Consider the following 17,889-nt stretch of genomic DNA (forward strand, 5'->3'; position numbering starts at 1 on the left):
AATAACACCATAAAGAACTTCGGCTTTAATACTGGATGATCTAATATAATGCAAGCAAAATATCTTGCAAGAAAAATTATATTTATCTGTTATTCCTGGTCTTCAATGAGAATGAAGAGGTTTTGTTTAAAGATAACTGCTGCAGTAGCTAAACTTGCCACTCACATGGGTGTCCTAACATGTATTTCCATTATGTGATCAATTCCCTCAGATCTCTAGTTCACTCACTCCCATCCCCACCAGGCAATCCATCCTTACCAGCAAAAGCTTACATCTAACAAAAAAGACAAATGGATTCAAAATACCTAAAGACTAAGGATTTTGACTTCTTCACCTTGAAATCAAACAAATTACGTGCACACACACATAAATACTGAAGACAGATATTGACATCAATCCACCCAGTAGTCTAAAGAGAAATGACAATCATTCTTTTTAAAATTAGAAAATAAAAACAAGGACATATAACGCAGGTCATGCAGAACTGTGTGGTGATTTCTTCAGAACAATCTGTCCTTCAGTGGAAAAGGGAAAAAAAAGATGCTGTCCAGTGGGATTTACTGGTGGCTTGTTCTTTATGTTATTTTACATTGTAAATGAAAGCTCTGCAGATAAAGTATACAGAGAAGTAACAACATCCACAGGGGATAGTACTGAAACAATAGTTATAGATTTCCAGAAGAAAGATGTCTCTTCCAGCAAGGTCAGGACCATGTTATTAAATGATGAAAATACAAGTACTCTTAATTTAAATTTTATCTTCAACAACGCTGAAGGAAAAAATGTAATTGGAAGTTCTTTGTAAAAAGAATGGAGAACTTTAGAAGGGTGAAGAATAATGTATAAAACTTGCATTAATTAATTCTGAAGAATAATATAAAAATTTCAAATGTTAGAAACATATAGAAGGAGAGGGGATAATTGCTATGGTACTTTAAACAAAAATATTTTGTCTACCAATGCAGAAACATTTAACAGCCATGATATATATGAACTCTATTATTCAATAAAAACAAAGTGTTAGTCAATCATGTAAATATCAATCTATAATCTTACACAAAATGACTGAATTCTACATTTCCACAATTTAGATTGCTCAGATTGCTGCATCATAGCCTGTCACAGAATAGATAAGGAAAACAAAAAAGAGACACAGAGTATAAAAGAATCCATGGGATCTGAAAACTGTTTCTATTTTTCTGTAGCTGGCTAGTCAGCCATTGTCTGTTACCATACATAACATTTGACTATTTAAGCTGCTATCTAAAAGTAGCCGTACTCCAAAGAGCTGCTTGTGTAGCTGTGAAGATCATTTTGTATTGTAAACTTTCAGTAAGGCGATTAAGTAATATTGCATCCATTAATACTACTGGATGGGTGCATCTACACTTGATGTGTTAATGCACCTTAGCCTGACCCCAGTCCCAGGGCTCCTGGATCGGAGCCTCTCCTGATCCAGGGCTGGGATGTTCCTTGGCAGCCCCTAGCTTCATGTATAAAAGGCTGCATCCATTTTGTGCCTTGGAGAACGCTGCACAGAAGCCTGGTAGGTCCTGTGCAGTCTCCAGGCAAATGTAGGCCTCATGTGCTCCCTTGGGTAGAAAAGGTTGCCACTGTCTGGTGTGTCCCCTCTCCAGAGCTGCTGCTTGGCCCACAGGTGAGTCTTACAAAGGTCTGCAGCTTGCTATACCCCTTGCCCAGCCCTGATATCCTCCCAGGGCTGCTGGCTGGCTGTCTCTGGCAGCAGGGCCAGCACCTGCTCTTTGCTTCTGCTCACACCCAACAGTGTCACTTGTCCTTATAGGTCCTGTGAGAAAGTGCCTCTGCTGCATGGCTCCCAGTCTCTGGCTGTGCCCCTGTGCTAGGCACTGCTAGCAGCTGTCCAGGGCCGGCGTCATAGGGATAACCAAGTGGGGGCCCAGAGAGCCAGTGTGGGACATCTTGTCCTCACCATCCTCCCCATTGAGCTCCAGCCCCAGCTACATGTGCATGCCCATGCCTACTGCCTGGGCCCCCAACTGGAAGTGGGAGGAGGTTGGTGACCTCATGGTGCTCTGGGGTGGTGCCGTGGTGCTGAGGTAGTTCATGTGGGGTGGCTGCTCGAAAGCCCACATTTATGAGGCCCTATTAGGTGGCATGCAGGAACAAGGGCACTCCCGGTCAGCGCGGCAGTGTCGCATTAATGTCAAGGCCTTGCAGGCGCAGTGGATGGCCATGACAGACTACACTCATTAGTCTGATTGTTCCTGCAAGACCATGGCCTTTATGTGGGAGCTGCCCCAGGTTTTCATGCCCTGGGATCCGGGCCGTACCCCTGCGAATGTCACCAGCAGCAGTGGCCTGCCTGAGCTTTTGCTTCGTTCTGATTCCCCTGGTGACACGTCACCAGAGGAAGACAACTTGGGCATTCAGCACCCAACTGTACCCTCCTCCCCAGCTGCTGCATCCACTGGCGGGTCGGGAGCCCTGGCCAGCAGCAGCTGCCTGGCCCTTGGTGCAGCCCCAGACCCCACTGTGAGGAGTGGCTGGCATTGTCACCACTGGATTTCAGCAGTGCCAGCTCCTCCCCGGGGGGCCCTGGCCTGATGCTGGCCTGCCATGCAATGTGGGCCACAGACACTGGGCATAGCTGGTTGCACTTGCCAATGGGGAGATCTGTGCTGAGCTGCCAACCTCACCAGCCCCAGACACATGGTAAGTCCTGCACTGGAGGAGGGCCTTTCTAGTCCCTGCCCATTTCCTGGTCTCAGCCCCTGCCCCTGCTCCCTGCGTGGCCCACCCATACTCCTCTGGCCTTGGGTTCCCACAGTTAGGCAGGCACAGGCCTCTCACACCCTGAGGAAGGCATGGAGGCTGGCAGTGATGTACTCCTGAGCAGTGGGGGGCAGGCACATGTAGCACAGCCACAGGGGGCGGTGGAGGTTGTTGGGCAGCCTGGGCTTGCCCCCCACACCATCGTAGCTCAGGGTCCTAAATCAGGAGTGCAGGTGTGCCAGGGGCACCAGGAGTATCATCATCAGCAGGGCATAGTGGCTTGAGCACTCCTCAGCCTGCACAACTCATCATACGCTACCTGGGGCACACACAGAAGGGGCATGCTCAGGGCACAGTGGCAGTGAGGGGGGGCGGGCAGCCCTGGGGCACTTTCCCAAAGGGGTCCTAAACAGGGAGGGCTCTTTATGAACTGTTCTTAAGAATCACTCATAGGATTTTTTCTTGTTTATGGAAACTGTAAAATTTAAGTAATTAATTACCATTAAGCTTCTGTATTAAGTGATTTGCCTGTTATCCACTGTGAAAATGCACAGAGTACTTAATGGCTTTCAAGACATTTTACCTGTGGTGCTTGGGTTTAATAATTGCATATTTGGCTTTCTAAAACCTATAATCTAGACATTTTTCTGTCTACATTGTACACCTGTTTGCATTTTATTTACCTATTCTTTTTCTCTTTGCTTTAGCACTACAGGTGCATAGCACATAAGCAGATGGTATAAAGAAAGAACAAAGAACAAAAGAATTATTATTAATCCCTTAGATTGTTTGATATTTTAATATAAGGTTTTCAGATATATTGAAACAGTTTAGCACCTATAACTATAAAATAAATTATTAGTACAGTGCAAGGGGAATTAGATGCCCAACTTTCCCATTAGCAGTAGTACGAAGCTTATATATACAATTCACTAAGCTGAAAATTGTTGTGTACAGTATAGAGGCTGTCACAAGGTGCAGTCAACATGAATTAAAGTAGAGAGGCATTTTAAGGGATTGTATTTTAAGTCAAAAAGTTCCACATCCATACACATTGTATCTCTAAGGATATTTGCTTTGGATTTTTGGTGAATCACTAAAGGTTTGGCATGTGCCTTTACTTCAAAGAGAAAAAAAGTCCAAACCTTATCCTACCTGAATCTTTATAAGCCTTACGTTTTAGAGCACATAAACCTTGCTATCGCAGACTTGAGAAGCACTCCCTGAAGGCACATTGAAAGTGTACATAAAAAGGTGGCAATCTGTGGGGGCTTTTACTGCTGGGTCACTTCTACAGAAAGTTAAACAGCTAACACTGACAGGTCCAGATCTAAAAAAAAAAATCATAAGAGATCTAAAGTGGGACTTAGATGGCTCTAAGCAGCTGCAGGAGGAGTATGTTGATTTTAGATGGTTTCCAGCTAATCTGTTCCATCTAGAATCCTAATCTGAAGTGCCTAAGGTCTGGGGTACTCTCCTTAGGCACCTAGGGACCTCAGTGGGGACCTGGATTCCTTTTTAAGGGACAGGCACAGGAGTGCTTAACTTGTAGAAACCCAAGTCATTTTTTTTACATGGTCCATTTTACAGATTGTTAAAGACTTCAGATATTTTGGAATCGTCTTTTATATTGTGTCTAAATCACTTACACTATAATGTTTTCATCATATTGGGAACTGTCTAGGAGCTCATAGATGTATTCCTCCTTGATGTATGCAAATTTTAATGTCCCTTAGTCAAAAGAGCTCAAGTAAATGTTTTAAAAGCAGGTTTTGAATATAGGATTCAGAAAAATATATGTTATGTGTTGTTTGGCACAGAATTATTATTTTTTAAAATTTTTTGGTTTGGACCAATTACAGTCCAAGTTGCATATAATGGGCTCATTTGCCAATCAGAAAATTGCCTGACATTCAGGCAATCCAGCAATCTCTCAACTGCTGTCAGTGCTGTGCTATTAGCAGCGCTGAAACTGACTGTCTCCTTGCTCTCAGTCTCACCAACTGCTGCTTCCATAGCCTCTGCCAGGAGGATCAGTCATGGGAAGTGCCTCTGCCTTTGAGCTCTAGGACAGAGGGAACTAAGTCACTCTGCAGAGATGCTGTATGCACAGTCTTGTCCACAGGTGGATCCATGATTTTGAAAGGGGTGTGGGAGCAGCAACTGGTGCTGTAGGGGTTGCTAGACTTTCTGCTCTCAGCTCTCCCCCTCTCTAGGTAGGCAGAGCATGGGGCAGACCACCCCCATCCAACACTCAGTACCCTTTCTCCTCCCCTTGTGCTCAGTGACACTTCCTGGTCTCCCACTCATCTTCATAGACTGCATAGATATTAGGGGCTGGAAAGGACTGCATGAAATCATTGAGTCCAGCCCTCCTTCCCTATGCAGAAAGTCTGCTGGGGTGAAATGAGCCCATCAAGCTAAACATCCAAACACCTTTTGAATGAAGCATAGAGTTGTAGAGCTATTTAATTAAAATGATTCTAAGAATTGAACATGATCCAAACAACCTATTTTCTCCTTTCTTCACAGAAGTGGATGACCTCTGCTGCTGCAAATTCCCAAATTGTTAAGCCTAAAATAGACACCTGAGCTGGAAAATTTCAGACTGAATTTTTAAAGTTTGGCAAAATTATAAGCAGCTGTATATGGCATCTTATAATGTAGAAAATCATGCAAACTCTGGAGAGATGTAGGGGTGAAACCACCTGCGTGCTCTAAATTTCTCTTCCCAGTTGCTTAGAAGTCGGATCTAAATCAGTCTTGGTCTCAGAATCACGACCCGCCAGTCTGTCTCACAGTAAGCAGGCAGCCCCTCCCCCCACCTGTTTCATTTACCACTGGGCTGGAGACATTCCTAAGGGAGCGGGGGACCTGATCCTTTTGTTTCCATTTGAATTTGCAGGTCATGCTACAAGTTCTCTCACCTGGTCAGTCTTACATCATTTAGAGGCACCAGTCAGCTGCCAATGGGACTGCTTCTGGTGGGAACTTAGTGATGAGGTCATGGCATGGATGTATAAGGTACCTTCTTCCTTGAAGCAGGGAAAACATATTTTGGGTGCACAGGCAGCTAGCCATGAAGCCTCTAGAGCAGGCTCAGTCAGCTCCTGGATGGAATTGTGTGTAACTTACATGAAATGTATCAGGGAATTTAGAATCTAGTGTTTTAGTCACTTGTCAAAAGGCTACCAAGCCATTTCTGTTTGCTCCAGGGTTTCTTTTGATACTTCTCTGACTTATACCTATCCCCAAGCCTGCCCTCTCTACCCAGTAAAGCTATCCATTAGCCAGCCTTGTGGTATATGCTTGAGAGGTTTTGGGCACACCTTTTTGCTCCCTTTGCTTGACTGACTAAGGGAAGCTACCTTCTATGCTTCAGGCTAATAGAAGCGCTCCAAGATCCCAAGGTCTACAGGGCCTAGGATGCACGGTATCCCGGGATGCACGGGGCCCAGACAAAGACCAGAGTCTGGGTGGTGGCAGCACTACCCCAGGCTTGTGGGTATGCTCCAGGAAGAGGGTTGGCCATATATAGGTGCCTCCATGGAGGCACTTGAAGCCTAGCTTTTGGCTGGGCGCAGTGAGGTAGGTGGCTCAGCACAGGAGTGCCCCCTACTGGCTGCCACATATGGCATCTTATAACGGGGAGAATCACGCAAACTCTGGAGAGATGTAGCAGTGAAACCACCTGCATGCTCTAGAATTCTCTTCCCAGTTGCTTAGAAGCCAGATCTAAATCAGCCTCAGTCTCACTTTCTCATTTCTCCACCTCCATTATTTATTTCACAAGCTTAAAAAGACATGCCTATTATGTCTTACTTTACATATACCAATAAGTGCATTCTGACTGTATTCTGAACTTCCCTCAGTTTTCTTGAAGCCCATCCGCTCTTTCACTAAGAATGTTACACTTCCCTGCTTCATGTGACTCTTTTGCATTTAGATAAATAATTATACTTTTTTACCTACTTGATGAATTGGTTCCAAAGTGTGAATGGAAATCAATGAGGTTGTCCTGCTGCAACTGATAGGAGGATTTGGCAAAATGTGTCCTTTCCTGTGCTAACAGTGTGTGGTGTGATAGAGTCACTTGTTTTATCTCAGTACTTTTATCTGTTTTGCTTTTCTGTAAGGAACTTCTTGTGAATGGCTACACTCTTGCAGACACATTTTAATAATTCATTGTGAACAGTGAGAGTAAGCAAGATGAATAATAAAGTATGATCTACGGCTGCACCTCAAAGGCAAGAAGTGTAAATCCTACTTAACCACATAAACATCAAGATCTTGTTTCACTTTACAATCAAGGAATGGGATTCTATATCATATATGCTTTTATATTTAAACCTGTGATTTTCATATTTGAAAAGATTTAAAGGACAAACACACAGTAGCCTGTAGCACAATACGATAATGAATTACAGGAAACATTGTTCAAATGATAAAGGTCCACTCATAGACATATAACTTTAAAAAATGTAAAATCCATCTGTACTTTATACATAGCACATTTATATTAGCCTCATTGTATTGTTTCCCAGTTTGCTATGGGAAGAATCTGGACCTATTTGCTGAGACTCAGATTTGATATTTTTTCAGGGAAAGAGACCATTCCATCATTGTGTTTCTAAACATCTCCACAGTGTCTGTTTGAAAAGCCACACTCACATTAACACCATAAATTAACTTTCCCCTGAACTGTGCTAGACGCATAGAAGCAAAGCAGCACAAAAATGGAACATGGGGCCCCAGCAAATAGTAGTAGGTGGGGGAATGTAGCCTATGCAACAATGAAGTGAGAAGAGGAAGAGCAGGGGAACAGTTGCTTCAGGCAGATTGTTTCCTTGGAAACTTATAAGGGAAGTGCTATTGATACTCAGAATGCTATTACCTTCTGCTCTGTGCCTCTTCTCTCACTTGGGGAGTGGGGTGAGAGAAGGTTAGCAGAAGAGAGAAATAATGGAGCTACCAGTGGCTGCAAAAGCCATGTAATCAGGGGGGAGAGGAGTCATAGAGAAGAATCAGACTGTCTGTGTAGATGCTCAGGATACTTGTCATGGGTGCTAGCTGCCCTTACAGATTCTCAAGCCCACTGGATTTTCACTTAATGTTTTAGTTTTTGACACATAGCCATATTCTTTCCCCTTACAAACCCTACTGTTCATTCGTTGCTCCATCATACTCCTGATAGAAATTTTGGGGCATTCAAAGTTCTCTGTCTCAAATATTCCTTTTATTTTGTTGAAAACTCAGTATTTTCATACTTTTATATTTAGGATTTTCTTCCATTAAGATCTTCTGAGTTATGGCCACCTTGTTCAGCTCTGGGCTCTCTCAACTTCAGTACTTCACAAGTGAAGCTTTTCTGGATGGTCATCTAGATAGCTCTTCAAAGGATATGTTTTTACTACCTGCCTACTGACCAAAGGACCACCACTAAGTAATTTCTGCCTCCTTATTTTCATTTGACACACCAGAGATAGGCAGGCAGTAAAAGACTGCTTGGGAGCGACCCTAAGGAGCCCTGAATGTGGACCTCAGAGGTGCACTTAATTTTAGGATTGACATTGCTTACTTCATTCACAAGCATTACCCAGGCACTTCCCAATCTGTTTTGTAAAGTACAAGTTGTGTATAAAAATCACTTCAGTTGCCACTGGATCTCAGACAATCTGTCAAGTATAAGACAGAAAACTAAGAATACCTCATCTAATTCAAACTATAGATTTTTTTTAGACAGAATGGAACTACTAACCTTGAATTTGGTCATGATCCAGAGAGGGTTAATGAGCTATGTTTCTTCTTCATCAGTGCTTTTGTACCTGTCAGCTTTCTTAATAGAAAGACCCAAGTATTATTATTAATCAAACAGGAATTATGTAAGGAAAAATTGAAAAATAAGAGTTTTCCATACATATACACCAAATACTGTGCTTTTCCCCTGAATTTTTTCTGTCAAAACTAGTGTGTAGCAATGATGCACCCTGGAGCAAGACTGAGAAACTATCAGCACTTAAAACAAGTTGTAATTCCGTGTTCGAACATCTATCTCTACATTATCTTACAGACATGAATGAATATGCAGTGTAACTTAATATATCACCCGACATGAGTTACCTATGTGGGTATATTTCATTCTTCAACAAATCAAGTCTTTTAAGATAAATGTCATTTGAATTTGGTTCTTTAGCAATTTGGGTGTGGCTATTATACAGATAATTTATTTTTCAAAATCTTGAGGTAATGTTCAGAGGTGCAGCCGTTACATGGGCATGACCATTTCATGAACAAACATAGCATTTGGTTGCTTTATCTTTATCTTTTCATCCTGGCCCATCTTAGCTATTTTTGGGTTAACAAGTTTCTGCTGCTGAAAGGTACTTTACCATATGGTAGTAGAAAAATATCAAACTAATGCACTAATTACAAACAACTAAAAGTTCATTACAGTTTTGGCAGGTTGTGCTTCGGGAGGTTGAGATGAGAAGAACTCCTTTCTTAATGGTTTATGTGGTAGGAAAATTATTTTCTTGATTTGTTCCAGATACTAAAGTACTGTCTGTAATGTATGCTACCAGGATTGATCAGCAGGTGTTTGCTTCAGGTAGTCATAACATGTTTTAAAGGGCTTTAAAATGTCAGTATTAGTTATAAAGATGGTTGGAAGTTAGTCATTGCAGAATTTTTTTTGGAAATTTTCCATACCATTACACTCTGCAAAGAATTGTATCGCATCTCCATTTAACTAAGTATAATAAGGGAAAGTCAAGTAGATGCCTCTAAGGATAGGGAAGGATTTTTTAGGGTGATATCTTTTATTGGACCAACTGTGATGTTGGGATGAAGTTAGACAAGCTTTTGAATGTAAGACATTCTTTGTCAGGTCTCTGATTGCAGGAGGCCAGGTACAGCATAATGTAAAACAGCAGGGGAGAGGGGAGTGCAAGAAATTCTCAGGGGTAACAGACACAAAGCAGAAGAAAAGAAGCTGATTACTGGGAGACCAAGGCTTATCAAAAGAGAGGAGGGTCATTTTCACCTTTCTTGCATGGAAAGTTTTCAGGAGGTTGGCAAAATATAATGGGCGTATTTAGTTCTTGGTTCGTAGTGTCCAGTCAGCTTATGAATTTTTGCCTGTTAAAGTATTAAGTAGATTTTCCTTGAGTGCAAAAATAATGCGGTCAGCGAGGAAGTTCTGTGAGAAATGTACTCCAAGGATTGGGCTCATACATACTGGAAATATGTTGTTGCTTCCTAAACTACTTTTATGCCCCCTCTAGCATTGCCAGGTGTGTGTTTAGTTGTTTTTTAAAGACACACACATAAACACGCACGCATACGTGTGCGTGTGTATAATTTTTGCATGTATGTCAGTCTTGTTGAGATTTCTGCTGGAAGCAATTGTATTCCATATTTGGGATTTTGCCCTCTTCCCCTTCTGGCCATTTTCAAAACACCTGACATTTCCTATTGACCCATTATGTGATAGCCATTCTCTGTCAGTTTGTTACTTTCTTCCCTGCTTTTGAGTGGCAAGCCTAGTATTTCAGGGTCTAAACCAGGGGTGGGCAAAGTATGGTCTATGGGCCGAATCTGGCCTGCAGAGTGATTTACCAAGGCAGTGGTGGGTCCATCAGCCTCAGTGGGCTGTGGTGGGACACTCCTATTCCATGCCAGCCCACAGCATACCCTGGAATGCCCATTCGGTGGCAGCAGCCCCCAGCCCTGCCAGTTCAGCATGGCACAGAGTGGCGTGGTGCAGTGGGTGAGCAGCAGTAGTGGTGGGAGCCCTGGTGAGGGTTCTGCATCTGGAGCCAGGCTGGGGACCAATCTCCATGGAGACCACGTGCGGCTGGGCAGAGAGCTATATTTGGGGCCAGGGGCCACTCCACCCCATGCCAAAGTTATGGGAGTTGGTGGCTGCTGCCAGTACGTGGCTATCTGGGGGTGAGCTGTAGGCTGGAACAATGGGAGTGTCCCAGTGGGGGTGTCCCAGTGCAATGAGGGTGTCCCAGTGCTACCCACTTTCTCCAGCCCTAGCCCAGTCCTGGCTGCTGAAAGTGGTGGGGTGTAGAGTCGCTGCCAGATCCACCTCCTTTCTCACCCCACCTCTTGGCTGTGTGCCCCAGGCTGGGGGAAGGAATGGGTAAGGGGAGGGGGAGAGGAGGCTAAATTTCTCTCAAGTGTCCTCCACAGGGCTAGCAGCCCCGCGCTCTCCCTTGTGGGTGCTGCAGCCCCCCAACAAGTTCCAGTGGTGCCTTCCAGCTCAGCCCCAGCCCCGGCCCCATTCCCAAAATCCTGGCCCCAGATGTGGCTCTGGGGATCTGTGCAGGCAGGATGCACAGGTGGGTACCGAGATGTGATGGGGCCCAGGGCTGGGATCATGGGGTGCTGACAGTGTGGGGCTGAGGTGGGGCAGAGCTGTGATATGCTCCCTGCATGCCCCTGCCTACAGAACCCCTGCCTATTACAGGGGCATGTGAGCAGCAGATCATGGCCCTTACCAGGTCCCAGAGCATCTCTGCCCCATAACTTTACCCTGTAATCTCAGCCTTGCCCACCCCTACCACTCCTGAACACCATGCTCAGGGACCAACGTAGGGAATTGTGGTGAGTTGTTGGAGGTGGAGAGGAGTGCTGATCTGGCCTGCAATGGCTAACCAAAAAGCCTATGTTGCCCTTGTGCCCAAATAATTGCTCACCCCTGGTCTAAACTAGCATCACATTTCTCCCAGGAGAAAGCCTTTTTGTTCCCAGATCCTACAGATCTATCATTTCATTGTCTCACTAAGTAGCTGTGAAGTATGAGAGATAAAGTATGCTAAAATGTCTTCATCCCCTGCCCCCTCTGTGTAAGTTAATAGTGACTCATTCAAGTTAATGGCCAATCATGTTCTTCCAGTAATGCAGCTTGGAAGGGCTGTATGTGTTGTAGGGCTGTGCTCTTTTGTCTCAGATTTTGGCTCATGTCAATCAGGACAGCCTTAAATGCAATACAGACTGTCTTTAAAGCCTCAGTCATTTAATAAAATGATTAGATTGACACAATATGCATACCATTATATGAGTATGTGCACATATGCTTAGAAATAAAGTCTCCTTCTAAAGAAAGAAAACTTTGCTTTCTGTATCAAGTTAAATTTAAGTCAAAAGCATAGTAAGGGATCAACTGTTAAACCTAAACTGAATTCTGTGTTACACATGAAGCATGCTCCAGCACATGCTATGCTTGCCACAAGTCACAGCCTCTGTGTGTGGCATGTGGCAGATTGGGCAGGGAATACCAGGCTAGATGCCAAAAGCACACAGGCAAGGGAAAGGGATTGGAGTGGCACCCTTGGGTGACACAGGTTTAATTTGTGGTATAGCATGAACTGAACTAATGTAGCTGATGTTAACATAGAGTGTAATAATAATGAAATATAACTATGTTAGTCTTGTCCCGTAAGCAACTTGAAAACTGTTTTGTATCCTTCTGTGTGACATAAGTGAATAAACTCTGCACAGCCTTTATGTATGAGTGTGTGTAAAAGGGTGAATGGTAAGAGAATGGCATAGGGATAGGAGAAGATTTAACTGTTTTTGTAAGCAACAAGGTACCAAATGTAAGTTACCAGTCAGTAAACCTATTAACGAATGGCTAAAGAATCCCTTTTAAGCCTTGGCACAAAGAAGATAACGAGGAGAAGAAATGCACCCATCCTGCCAGACGGGCAGCAAAAACACTCCAAAGCTAAAATACGCTGAAGACAAAAGAAAAACAGCTGTAAAAACAGAAGCTGGGTATGGAAAAACCCTAAAGCACTGAAACAAAGGATGCCAGTCCCTATACAAGAACACTTTGAAAATGCCAAGTTGGGTGAGTCTCTTTCTCTACTGCTGTTTCATCGGAGCACAGATGCATCTGTTCACCTTGCTCCAGCTGTTATCTTCAAATCTGCTATCTTCAAATCATCATCATCTACTCAATAAGCCCGGGTTAGCCACCCTGGGCTCATATTGAGCAACTATTCCTGGTAACTATATCTGGTGTATGTGTGGATGAAATGGTTGTTTTGTGTATGTGTATGCCTGTGTGTAATGATGTGTATGATGATTTGTGTGTGTTTCTATGAAATTGTGTGCCTGAATCTAACTCATGTGATCAATAAACACGGCACCTTGCCTCATCCCCCTTTATAAAGTCTCGCTTGTGATTTGAGCAGTTGGCAATTTGAGTAACAGTGGCACGTCTGCAAAAAGATTCCAGAATATGATATATACAATGCTGACCCTCACAACTAACCCCCTCTCAAACTGTCTTTACAATGTTACTAATCACTAGCTCTATGGAAGCAGACTAGGATATATCTGTGGTGTCTTACAAACTAACTGTGCTAACTGCTACAAAATAATCTTTTTTTTTTCTGGTGACCATTTCCTTTCTGAAATAAGTGGATGGCTTTTTCTTTATTGTAACAAATAGAAAAATTGCCACATGTAACTCCAGTGCTTCAAGACAGCATGTTACTGTGTTGTGCTGCTACATTCTTAAGCGTCTCTGAAGTCTCTTACGAGTTGGTGCTATGCTGCTGCTCCGCAGAACTTTGTTGCTGTCACCTCAGATGAAGAGAAGAATAAAGAAGGCCTAGATTATGTGTTGAAGCAAGTAAAAAGATAAATTTTAAAACTCTGGCAAACCATGAAAGATGTTTCTTCATAGCAGAAAAGGAACAGCCACTGTAGGCAACTATTCCCAATAGACATTAATGCCTCCTCCTACAGGTCTGTTTTAATACTTTACTCTGATTCTTCTCCTCCTTTAAACATCTCTCACTGAATCCTGATGAAGATACATAAGGAAAAGCTATACTTGAACCAAAATATATCAAGTTGCTTATATTTTGCATTTGTACATCTGAAGAAGAGAATGAATAATGACAAACGTATAGGAAGGAACAGAAGCAAATTTTGCCCTTAGTCTCATGCATGCAACTCCCTTTGATGTCAGTTAACTGTCACCATGATTTGATGCATATTGTCCTGATGTTTCAGACTTGACATACTATACAGTATCTGTTTCTGTAAGAAATGAGGGTACTGATGGTGCTTTCACGGGTTGTTTTCACACATGTTAAGAGAGCATCTTGGTACCATAAATTTACAGCAACCCCTGGATGATCAGCTTTATTCCATTCCAAACCCTCAACTGTTCAATAAATTAAACAAGCACTGACAATAATGGATGACTGTAGCATCCTCTAGGTGGATTCATTTGACACTAAATGACATTGATTTATTCTTTCTTTTTTTTCCCCCACTAAATTGGAAGTTTTGCTTGTGCTCCCTTTTGCTTGTTGCTGTTGTGGATATTTTCATTGCACTTGTTCATTTGTTCAAAAGAGCTGACTTTTCAAGTGCCTTCAAATAACCATGTTATACACAGTCTCTTGGAATTAACACTATATCCATGTATAGTGTTACTGTGATATATTAGCACATATCTGCGCATGTATGTGTAGAGAGAGAGACTTTTAAAACCCTTATTATAAAAGTATAAAAAATAAGATGAACTTGCAGAAATGTGTAGCCCTCCTAGTGAGCATAAAACAGTTGTCAGCAACAAAAGCACCATATCACCAGAGACAGAAACACCCTCCTCTTGCCAATAACTTTCACGATGTTAAACACTTCCGAATAGCTCAGGGGTGGCCCGAGTTACTCAGCGTGGGAACCACATATGATTCTTGGGGGTGGGGTGGAGGTGCTGAGTGACCTGGAGCCACTCCAGCTTCCCTGTGTGGAGCACACCCCAGGGTAAGCAGCAAGGCTGCAGCCCCAGCCTTAGCAGCCTGGCACCTGAACTGGCAGTCCCAGGAAAAGTAGGTGGGGCTTTGGCCAATTTTTGGTGAGCTGCACATACCATGCTGGCAGGCCAAAGGCAGATCCCGAGCCACAGTTTGGCCACCTCTGGAATAGCTATTCATATTCTGCCTTGAAGAGTACTCCTTTGATGGCCCAGCATGACACAAATTGGTCCACATTTGGTTGCAAGGTAAAACATCCAAATTCAAATGTGATACATGCCTGAACCAAGAAGCAGAAGAGTTGGAGGGTTTTATCAGAGCTGACTCCCGTGAGCTAGTTTCTGCAGCTTTTAAGAGGTACCATCTTGGCCTAGCTCAGCAGGAAATTAGCCAAGCAGATCATGCTCCCTTCAGCTGCTCAGAACAGAATAAAGAGAAGGTACAGTCTTGGAGAAGTCCGAGTCCAGGATTTCAAAGAGGGTACTGAGGCCGGAAATATAGTGGATTTTGCTTTTGTGTTTGTCTTGCCTGAATTTTGAAATGTAAGGTTTCAGTTGTGAAATCTTTAAAAATCACTGCTTTGCCTGTTATTCAATGTACAACACACAAAAAATTGGGATGCAGTGGCAAAGCTATAGGAGTGTCTTGCTATGACTCCAGAGATGGGAGTTCAAGCTCTACTACTCACATATGCCAAAGGCTGTACCCAGCTGCAAATGAGTACCTGGTCATTCAGGTCAGGGAATCAAAGGCAGCTACATTATTCCCTTGTGTGCCACTAGCTACAGCAGTTGACATGCCTCCACCCTGCTAACTCTATTGGGGCCAAGACTGGGGGATACAAAATTGCACTAGGTACCTTCTAATAAAAGTAGGAAGAATGGTCTCTGCCCTGAACTCTTTAAATTTAATATGGATGTGACATGGGGGATAATAAAGTTAGTGTGTGCAAAGGGTCGGCAGATGGGAGGTGAATGTCGGTAGTACAATTTCATGTTATTTTTATGATCAAATTTTGCAGTGTGATAGAACAGGACTTTTAAAATATGTAACATTTAAAAGTGTTTTTTTCAGTCTTTGTCTTAGGATATAACAGGAGTTCTTCAGTTGCATTATCAATAAGTAATGTATATGTATAGAGAGTGCATTTATTAAACTTCATGGCATCTCAGTACATTTAAGAGTTAATCTCTCAATATTTATAGGTTGCCTAGAATTGGGCTGCAGAGTTAAGAATGAATACAAACCTGGAATCTCATTTTTAACATTTTATAAAAAAATGGGGACCTTTCCAAATGTCGTAGGTGGGGATCAGTAAAAACACCTTATCACAAAGCTACATTATTTTGCTGATGCTGACCAAATTGAGATTGTCCCTCTGCAGGTGGTAGGTTGCAATAGATAACTTTATTTTGGAAATGCAAGACAATGAGTATTTAGGAATTCTTTTTAAAATTTGCACTTGATAATTTCAATTTGGTTACTAATCAATTTCAAGTACTGTAATAGCATTACATTTTCAAGGGGTGCATCTGCACATGTAAATACTCAGGGGTGTGACACATACCTCAGGCAGATGTCTACACATGTAGGGAGGGAAGTGGGAACAGATTTGCTGCTCATGGCAGCAGTCTGCTTCCACCCCTTCTGGCTCTGCGCTGGTCCCCTGCAGCAGCCAGAGGGAGGTCTAGGCTCCCCCTGGGTGCTAGCCCAGGGGCTGGCAGGGCAGGAAGTATAGGCCAGGAGACAGCTTTCTTCTGCTGACAGCTTTCTTCAGGTTTCTTCTGCTGAGGGCTGGAGCTCCCTGCTCCAGTGAGCTGCCTCCTGCTGGGGTGGATTCTGCCACAAGAGACTGGGTGGAGACAATGTCCCCCTGCCCCAGAAGCATGGAGCTCACAGCCCCTGCTCTGTGATCGTGACTGTGGAGCAGGGTCTGGGAATTTCTTATCTCCCAGCTCCACTACTGCAGAGGTAGGGCTGGCAGATTCTTGTCTTCCAGCCCCAACTCCTTGACTGGGGAGCAGGGGTTCAGAGATTTTTATCTTCCAGCCTTGGCTCTGCAACTACATTGAGAGATAAGAATCTCCCAGCTCCTACTCCATGGTCATGAAGCTGGGGCTCAGGGATAAGAATCTCCCAGTGGCTGCTCCTTGATCATGATTGCAGAGTGGGTTCTGGGAGTTCCCTGGTGATGGGGCAGGGGTACATTGTCCCTTCCTGGGCTCTAGTGGGTGAGCCCACCATGACAGCAGGCAGCTTTCAGGGATGGGGAGCATTCTCCTGCTGCTCAGCTGACCAGGACCACATTTGCTCCGAGTCAGCCATCTATGTGTTCCGTACCATGCAGTAATTATTTATGAGTACATTTGCTACTTGTATCTATAGGTAGAAAATTTACTCATGATTAGAGCAAATTATCGTGCAGTAAGAATCTGCACATGTAGATATTGATGCTTAGTGCGCAGTAATTTGCTTTAATTTGCTAGTTAGGCTCCGGGAGCAGTGAGAGATGCACGGCTGAAAGCCTGCTGTGCCCTCACTCCCCCGAAGTCCCTCAGAGACCCCCCATCAGCCGCGGGGCCCCCCACCAACCCCCAGCACAGTCGGAGGTAAGTGGGGCCCGTGGTGGGAGGGGGTTAACCCCTGGAGAGTGGGAGGAGGTGGCTGAGTGAGAGCCGGGCTGGGTCTCACCCTGCCCAGGCCGCTACTTGGCCCAGCCCTCCAAGGAGAGGTAGGGGGAGGGTACTTACCAGCCCCTCTCCAGTGAGGCAGGGCCCCCCAAATCCCTGGCAGGGCCCCTGCTAGCCCGAGAGCAGCTTCTCTGACAGGGGGCCCACTGCACATGCGCGCAGCTTAAAAGGGCCTGCCAACAGCAAAAAAGCCCTGGTTAGGCTCCGGGAATGGCGAGAGACACGCAGGTGAAAGTGTTAGAAATGGAGTATTGTTAGAAATGCACAGCTCTTCTTATACTAAATCACAGACTCTCCCCCAGCGCCTGATAAGGAAGAAACACTGCCAAGGACTTTTCTCCTTGCCCAGCCTTGCCACAGCTCTTCTTATACTAAATCACAGACTCTCCCCCAGTCTCCCCCTAGCTTTTCTCATGCAGATTACAGAAGCTGGAATTCAACTGACTGTGTCCTTGAAAGGGGGGGGGCGTTTAAACTCTTGGTGACCTATAGAACTTTCTGAGCATGCTCAATTAGCTAATGCATATTTACTTCTCCACCCTGCATACTTAAGTAGTTAATTATACTGTACATGCGATGGATGTAGTGATGTAACCACATATATCTTTGTATGAAACGGAAATGAGCTGTAAGAGTTCCTGTTTCTGCACACGTGC

General features: G+C 44.0%; 1 long non-coding RNA gene across 2 annotated transcripts in view; it reads left to right on the forward strand.

Annotated features, from left to right (window-relative positions):
- Positions 1-5,737: 5,737 nt before the first annotated feature.
- The window catches only part of LOC109309823, a 39,768-nt gene continuing 27,616 nt past the window's right edge, over positions 5,738-17,889 (forward strand). Inside the window, exons 1-3 of one of the 2 annotated variants that reach the window (XR_002101064.1) lie at positions 5,738-5,876; positions 8,034-8,197; positions 9,217-9,270. This is a non-coding gene — a long non-coding RNA (uncharacterized LOC109309823). The remainder of the gene's footprint in view (positions 5,877-8,033; positions 8,198-9,216; positions 9,271-17,889) is intronic. The other variant, XR_002101065.1, reaches the window with a different exon arrangement.

Source organism: Crocodylus porosus, unplaced genomic scaffold, assembly GCF_001723895.1.
Source record: "Crocodylus porosus isolate Cpor-Errol unplaced genomic scaffold, CroPor_comp1, whole genome shotgun sequence".
NCBI classification, from domain to species: domain Eukaryota; kingdom Metazoa; phylum Chordata; order Crocodylia; family Crocodylidae; genus Crocodylus; species Crocodylus porosus.